The 8,295-nt window shown below is 39.4% G+C and overlaps 1 non-coding gene across 1 annotated transcript; it reads right to left on the bottom strand.

Annotated features, from left to right (window-relative positions):
- Positions 1-7,759: 7,759 nt before the first annotated feature.
- LOC116554615 lies at positions 7,760-7,930 on the bottom strand. The gene has a single exon (XR_004270255.1). It is a non-coding gene; the product is annotated as a U1 spliceosomal RNA (small nuclear RNA).
- Positions 7,931-8,295: the final 365 nt, after the last annotated feature.

Below are 8,295 nucleotides of genomic sequence, written 5' to 3'. Positions count from 1 at the left end.
TGAGTCCAAGTTAGGAAGCAGAAGCAAGGCAGTGCAGTGATGGAAACCCAAATTCTGAAGCTAGACTCCTCTGGGCTTGAACCCTGACTTGTCAATTAGATAATGACCTTAGGCAAGCTTCAGTTTCATCGCTAAGAAGGGAGAAATGATGTTGTATGCCTCAAACAGTTGTTGTGAAGATGAAATTAGCTAATACTTGTAAAGCACTTAGCACAAAGCCTTGTTCACAGTAAAAGATCAATTACAGTCTGCTTTTAAACTGATGTTAGAGTCTTTAGAAATAGGTAAAAGGATAGCTACACTTTTATTCCCTTTTTCCTCCCTTCCTTTTTTTTCTTTCCATTTCTTTCTTTGTTCTTTTTTCTTAGTAAAACACAGCTGCAAATATAGAAGGGAGATGTGTTTCCGAAGGTCTAGCAATTACTAGAGCACTAAAATCTCTCTCTCTCTCTTTTTAAACCAGCCCTCATTACTGTCTGTCAACTCTAAATGCCACCCAGACATTTCTAGGTAGTGCAATTTTGCCCTGCCAAGGGAAAGCATTTCGTGGTGCTCAATCATTAAGCAGCTATTTAAAACAACTTTCTTTCAGGGCTTCTCTGTCCCTTGGGCATTCATGCTGAAGACTCTGTCAAAGTGCCTATTTCCTGGAATCTGGCTTTAGCAGACTTCCCAGATGTTGGTACACCAGACTAATCATTTTTCTAAGGCAGCACTGGAGGCCTCAGGATACCGGTTGAATTTGACCCACTGGTAGCTCTGGGAACACAAATGCTAATGATGTGGAACTTAGGCCACTGATATTTATTCTATTGTTGTTTGCTTATTTATTTATAATCTGTGCAGGCCAACCAAAGGAAAAATTTGGGACCAACCTCAAACAAGGTAATTGGAGTGTTCATTCAATAGTCTTATCTTACAACTTTATATCTTTAGTGAGTCCATGTTAGAAATGACGGTGTCTTTGTAGAAGGAAGCATGAACTAAGCAGAAATTTAGAAAAATCAGAATTTTTGAGATGCAACTTTGAAGACAACCTCCTCCAATTCCTTTGAGAGTGTTGCTCATTTAAGACTTGGTTACATTGTAACATTTTGCAATCCACCAGGAAATCACTCTAACAGTAACTGCTCATAGAACAGTGACAAGAGGATTTAGGGAAGGCAAACAGCTGCAGATTCAGATGTGGGAGGGAGGTGGGCAGGTGATGGAATCAATCTGGGGTACCCACATGCCAGGGAGGACACTCAGCCATGAAGGACACTACAGGGTGACTGACAATCAATGGAACTTGTCATTCTAATCAGTGATAAAAAGGAATAAGCTGTTGCTATACACACAACAGGGATGAATATTAAAATAAATGTGTTGAGAGAAAGAAACCAGACCAAAACAAGTAAAACCTACTGCCTTTCATTTATATACAGTTCTAGAAAATGGAAACTATTCCACTGTGACAGAAAGCAGATTAGTAGTTGTTTATGGACTGCACGGCCACCGTTCAACCTGCTTCCTGAGTCAGTAACTTGACATCACCTTGGATCTTCCTTCTCGCTCTTCTCCCAGCCCCCATCGACTCAGTAGATAGGCCCTAAAGAGCCTACCTTTTAAATTTTGTTCATAATCACCCTTTTTCTCATTATTGCCATGGTCCTGTTCTTAGGTCAAATTTTCATACATCTCCTCTGTTTGTTATTTGTAGTAGTCTCTAACTGGTCTCCTTCCCTCTATTTCCTACCTGTTCTAATTTATCCTTCATACTGTTTTCAGAATAACCATGAAATGCTTTCCATCTTTAAATATAAAAAACAAAATTATAAAATATTTTAAAAATGGTTTAAAATGTGCATAGAATTGCAAATACCTCAGTGCCTGTGACCCAGGATTAAGAACTGTTCATGTTTTGGAATTTCTCTTTCGTGTATTATAGAAGAAACTTCTCTTGTAATGGAACTATCTTTGCTGTACTTCCCATCTTCTATGCCACTGATGCTCCCCAGTTTCCAACACTGTCATATGTTTGTATATATCTACTTAGCTCATGTTGTGTACTTTCACTAAATACATGTATTCTTGTTTAAAAATTAAATAAATGGTATAATATTGTATGACATTCTGCAACTTGCTATATGACAAGTTTTTGATAACTATGTGTATTGATATAGATGAAGATGAAATTGACTCCATACTGCTATATAATATTCTCTTATATTATTACATTATATGTTATGCATTTTCTTGTGGGTGGGGCATTTATGCTGTTTCTAGTTTTTTGCTGTTAATAGAATTTTAAAAATGAATATCTTTGTGTATGTCCTTGTAGTGAGCTGAATGATGACCTCAAAGATATGTTCATGTCCTCATGCCTAAGATCTGTGAATATCACCTTATGTGGCAAAGTTAAATATCTTAAGAGGAGGAGCTTATTCTGAATTATCTGGGTGGGCTCTAAATACAATCACATGTGAAAAAGAGAGGTAGAGGGAGGTTCAATACCACACATACAGAGGAGAAGGCAATGTGAGCATGGAGCAGAGATGCAGCCATAAGCCAAGGAAAGCCAATAGACACCCGAAGTGGAAGAGACAAGGAGTGCATTCTCCCAGAGGGCCTTTGGAGGGAGCTCAACCCTGCTTCACCTGCATCTCAGACATCTGGCCTCCCGAGCTGTGAGAGAATAAAGTTTTGTTGCTTTAAGCCAAGAAACTTGTAATTTGTTATGGCGGCCACAGGAGCCAATACAGTCCTGTGTTACATGTGCAGTCATTTTCCTCAGATTTAAACTTGTGAGTCACCAGGCATGTGCAGTTTCCACTTTTTTTTTTTTTTTTTAACATTTTAGTGAGTGTGTTATTTACGATTGCAAAAATGTGGAACCAGCCCAAATGCCCATCAATTAATGAATGGCTAAAGAAAATGTGGTAGATATATATACTATGGAATACTACTCAGCCATAAAAAGGAAGAAACTAATGGGATTCACAGCAACCTGGATGGAACTGGAGACTTTTATTCTAAGTGAAGTAACTCAGGAATGGAAAACCAAGCATCATATGTTCTCACTCATAAATGAGAGCTAAGCTGTGAGAATTCTAAGGCATAAGAATGATACATTGGACTTTCGGGACTTGAGGGAAAGGGTGGGAGGGGTTGAGAGATAAAAGACTACACGTTAGGTACAGTGTACACTGCTTGGGTGATGGGTACACAAAAATCTCGGAAATCACTACTGAAGAACTTACTCATAAACAAACATGGACTGCTTCATGAAAACCTGTTGGAATAAAATATAAATTTAAAAAAATAAAATGAGCTAAAAAGAGTGCAAAATAAATTTTAAAAAGATATTTAGCTAGTGTGTTACTATTTTATTTTATTTTTTGAGACATGATCTCACCCTGTCAGCCAGGCTGGAGTGCAGTGGCGTGTTCACAGCTCTCTGCAACCTTGACCTACTGAGCTCGATGATTCTCCACCTCAACCTCCCAAGCAGGCGGGACCACATGTGCACATCACCACACATGGCTCATTTTTATATTTTTTGTAGAGATGGAGGTCTCACCATATTGCCCAGGCTGGTCTCAAACTCCTGAATTCAAGCAATCCTCCCACCTTCGCCTCTCAAAGAGTTGGATTAAAGGTGTGAGTCGCCATGCCTAGCCATGAGTGTGTTAATTCACACTCACCAAAGCAGTGTATGCTCTTTTCCATTTCCCACATTTTTGCCAATTGTTGATACTGTTGGACTTTAAAATCTTTGCCAATCCAAAGTGTATAAAATAGTATTTCATTATTGTTTTACTTGCTTTTCCCTGATTACATGTGAAGCTGATAATATTTTTATATGATTCTTAGTCATTTAGATTTCCACTTTAGTGAGTTTCCTCTTAATAATCTCCACCCATGTTTGCTGGGTTGTTTATGTTTTTCTTATTACTTCATTGGTCCTTTACATTTCTGAATACTAATGCTCAGTCTGTTACTTATAGTTCAAATATTTTCTGCAAGTCTATAGGTTGTCTTTTAACAATGACATATTTTGAGAGAGAGAAGCTCTACATTTTTTCCTAAATTTTTATCAAATTTTAAACATTTACCAAACTTGTTCTTTAGAAGATATATATTTTTTGTCTTGTCTAAGAAATCATTCGCTACCTTTAATTCACAAAGATTTTCCTATTAAATATATACACTCTGTTCAAGTCCTATTTTTCACATTTGGGTTTTAATTTATTCAAAACTTTGTATTACTCTGTTCTTGGATTGCTATAAAGAACTACATGAGACTGGATAATTTGTAAAGAAAAGAAGTTTAATCGGCTCACAGTTCTGAAGGCTGTTCCAACAGCTGCCTGTTACCCAGTTCCAAAGCTGCTTCCACATTTTCAGGTATCTTTATAGCAATGCCCCACTCCTAGGTACAAATTTACTGTATTAGTTTGTTCTTGCATTGCTATAAAGAACTACCTCAGACTGGATAATTTATAGAGAAAAGAGGCTTAGTTGGCTCATAGTTCTGTAGGCTGTACAGGTAGCATAGCTGGGGAGGCCTCAGGAAGCTTCCAATCATGGCAGAAGGTGAAGGGGAAGCAGTCATGTCTTACATGGCTGGAACAGGAGGAAGAGGAGAGAAAGGCGTTACACACTTTTAAACAGCTGGATCTCATGAGAACTCACTCGCTATGAGGAGAACAGCAAGAGGAGGGAAATCCACCCTCATGACTCAATCACCTCTCCCCAGGTTCCTCCTTCTAAGTTGGGGATTACAATTTGGCATAAGATTTGCAGAGGGTCCAAAATCCAAACCATATCGAACTTATTTTTTAGAATATTATGAAGTAGGAACATAGTTTCTTTTTTTTTCTATATGACAGTCACTTGTGCCATTTTCACTCTGGTTTATAATGTCACCTGGATCACAGAGAAATCACATAACTTGTGCTTTCTGAGTCTCTATTTAGTTTTCCAATCTATTGATCCATATGCCTGTGTCAGTGCCAGACTATCTCAGTGATTTCGATTTATAGGTCAGGACCAGTCTCCTGCTCAGTGTTCTCTTTTTTGAGGTTGTTTTGTCTGTTCTTGAACCTTTAAACTTCCAAATGAATTTTAGAATTGTTTAGTTTCATTATATATTCTCTTGCTTCTTTCCTCAGAATTGCATTGAATCTACAGGTTAACTTGGGGAAAACCTACAAGTTTACAGCACTAAGCCTTATCATTGTTTAGTAAGGCAGATTAAAATCAAAGTATGTCTGTAGCTATTACATTGTGAATAGCCCAAAACTTTGAGGAAAATTCCTCCAGTATTCCATAACTATTTTCTAATTCAGCAAAGACGTCATTCTCTAATGAATGCCCAGAAGACATCTTCACAGTTTCACTTTGTTAACTAATAAAAATATCAACCAACATTCCTATCAGAACTATACTTATTCATCATTGGTTGGCTTCAGAACCAAGAATTCAGCAAAAAACCAATGAATATATTCTGTGAACATCAACTTGCTTTATCCAATTTATAATAGTGTTATATATCCTATTGTTTATCAATTATGTCATACATAACCCTTATATCAGAAAATATAAGCTTTTGTATAAACACTTTTAATATATTTTTAATTTCTTAAAAATATATTGATAGTCTTCCCCCACCTCCCTAGCCAGAAAGCTGTTTGTTAAATATTTACCAGCACACCACTGGTTATAGCCCTCTTTTAATCACCAGTATCCACATATCCTTGCAGAAGACCACTCTACTCCTAGGACAAAAGTGCCAGAGAGTGCCCTCAGGTTCCGATTCTCTGAGAGTCCTCATGAAAAGTGTCCTGTTACGGTTGTTAAACATTTGTCAGCACACCAATGGTTCTAGTCCACTCCTCAAGGTAGCAGCTCTCAACCAATGACAGAAGGAGCTGATGTATAAATACCCCAGCTCCCTCGCCCTCAGGTGGATTGAGGTGGGATACTTCTGATGTACGTTTTATGCTGTTTCTCAGAGTTTCCCTAAGAGATTAAGTTCCAGTCACCCCAAGTGGAAGCTGCTTTCATAACCCTCACTTTATTGTTTGTCTTCTCTTTCATCTTACTTTTCCTTTTCCCACTGATGTCATCTCCCAAATCAACCTGTGCTTGAATTCTTATCTGCTCGAGCCCATTGGATCTGTAATTCTTATACCCTTTCAATTTGATCAAACGTTTTAAAAAAGGATAGAAAGTAGAGATTGGATTTTGTGAAGAGAGCAATTTGGAGAGAGTTGTTCCTATACACTAAATGCCACTTGCCTAATAAGGGAGAGGAGAGGGTGGGGGCAGGGAGAGAGAGAGAGAGAGCGTGTGCTAGAGAGCGCACGTGGAACTTTCTCAACTCAAGTGCATGAGAATATATATTAGTTTTCCAGGGCTGTTGTAACCAGATACTACAAGTTGAAAGGCATAATACAACAGCAATTTACCTCTCACATTTCTGGATGCTACAGATCTGAAATGGAAGCACTAGCAGGGTTAGTTCCTTCTGAGAGCTCTGAAGAAGAATCTGTTCTATACCTGTTTCCCAGCTTCTGGTGATGGGTGGTAGTCCTTGGCATTCCTTGGATCACTCACATTTTCTGCCTTTGTCTTTGACTCTCTCCTTCTCCTCTTTCCCCCTCCTCCTTCCTACTCCTTCCTCCTTCTTCCTCCTCCCCCTCCCTCCTCCTCCCTCTCCCTCCATCCCTCCCTCCTTCTCCTCCTCCTCCTTCTTCTCCTCCTCTTCCTCCTCCCCTTGGAAAAAGAGCCCACCATACTTTAGTATGACATCATCTTAACTAATTGAATCTGCAATAATCCTACTTATAAATAAAGTCACATTCTGAGGTACTGGGGTTAGGACTTTAGCATATCTTTTGAGGGACATGATTTAACCCACAATAGGACATTTTTTCATGAGCTCTCCCAGAGACTCTATATCTGCAGGGGTGATGCCTGGCTCATGCCCAGGGAAAGCTAACAGGACTAGTGGTGTCAGTGCAGAGGCAGTAATGATAGGTTGGACCTGCACTCACAGACCGAGTGAGAACAAAGGTAGTATGAATATGCCGCATGGACTAGCCAGTGTGCCCTGGCTTAAGTTCTGTCCAATAAGATCACCTACATGGCTGGGGGACCCTGGCAAGAAGCTACAGTTAACACTGAATATCTGAGGACTTAGGAAGGATTTGCAAATGATAAGAATAGGGATACATCTGTCTGAATTAAGAAAACATAGGGAGGAATCCCCAGGACATAAACATCCAAAGAACTCATGAAGATGCCCCATGAGACAGAGTCAGCTTTAACCATGTGCTGAAAAGCAAAAGTGCAATGCTACTTGGCAAAGTTAGAACTGCTGTATCCTTTTACTTCTCTCTTCCATATCTTTTTTCACCCTGGTTGGGGCAGAAACAGTAACTAATAAATGGGGGAGAGGAAGGGATGCAGAGAGAGTTGAAGTCAATCACACCCTTGTTGCCAGAGGCAGGTGGCTATTAACCAGGACTTAGCATGATGAGCGCAGAGAAGTTCCACCTTTCAATGAGTGTTAAAGCCTTTGAAAGTAGCTTGGACTAGACTTTCTGATTTCCTAATACGGATTATGATTGGAAACTTAGAGGGGCTTTAAGATTGTCCTTTGCCCAGAAACGAGTAGGCAATGAAATCATGATTTCAGACCTTATGTGTTTCATAAGCAGGAGAAAAGTTCCCCACTAAATAAATTTGGAAGGGTCATTTTTTTTTTGACCAGGGGAAAGCGCAAACGCAGTCCTCCGCTACCACAAATTATGCAGTCGAGTTTCCCACATTTGGGGAAATCGCAGGGGTCAGCACATCCGGAGTGCAATGGATAAGCCTCGCCCCGGGAAAACCACCTTCATTTCATGATCATTGTGTCTCCCCTGCCAGGTGGAAGGGTCATTTTTAAGTAAACTCAAAGTTGCCTATGATTACTTCCCACGAGTCATGCAATCAACATGTTACATGTTATCCTCATCTCTCTTGACTCCTTAAATCCCTCTTCATTCAATCATACCGAGTTTCTTACATTTCCTCAAACCAAGCCCACTGTTTGGTTACTCCATGCTTTTGCACATGCTGATCTGCCTGCCTGTAGCATCCTCCTGCCTTCTTCCTCTTCTATCTGGCTAATTCCTATATAATCTTTCAATGTATTGTCTCTTCAACTTCACCTTCTCTGAGAACCATTCTTTTAACCTCTTCTTTCCCATCCATATTTAAATGCGTGCTCCTACATAACAAATCTCATCACACAATTGTTGA

The sequence above is a fragment of the Sapajus apella genome, unplaced genomic scaffold, assembly GCF_009761245.1.
Source record: "Sapajus apella isolate SASKATOON/1434 unplaced genomic scaffold, GSC_monkey_1.0 scaffold1, whole genome shotgun sequence".
Classification (NCBI taxonomy): domain Eukaryota; kingdom Metazoa; phylum Chordata; class Mammalia; order Primates; family Cebidae; genus Sapajus; species Sapajus apella.
Note: the sequence above shows the minus strand (reverse complement) of the source record. Positions and strands in the feature narration are given on the sequence as shown.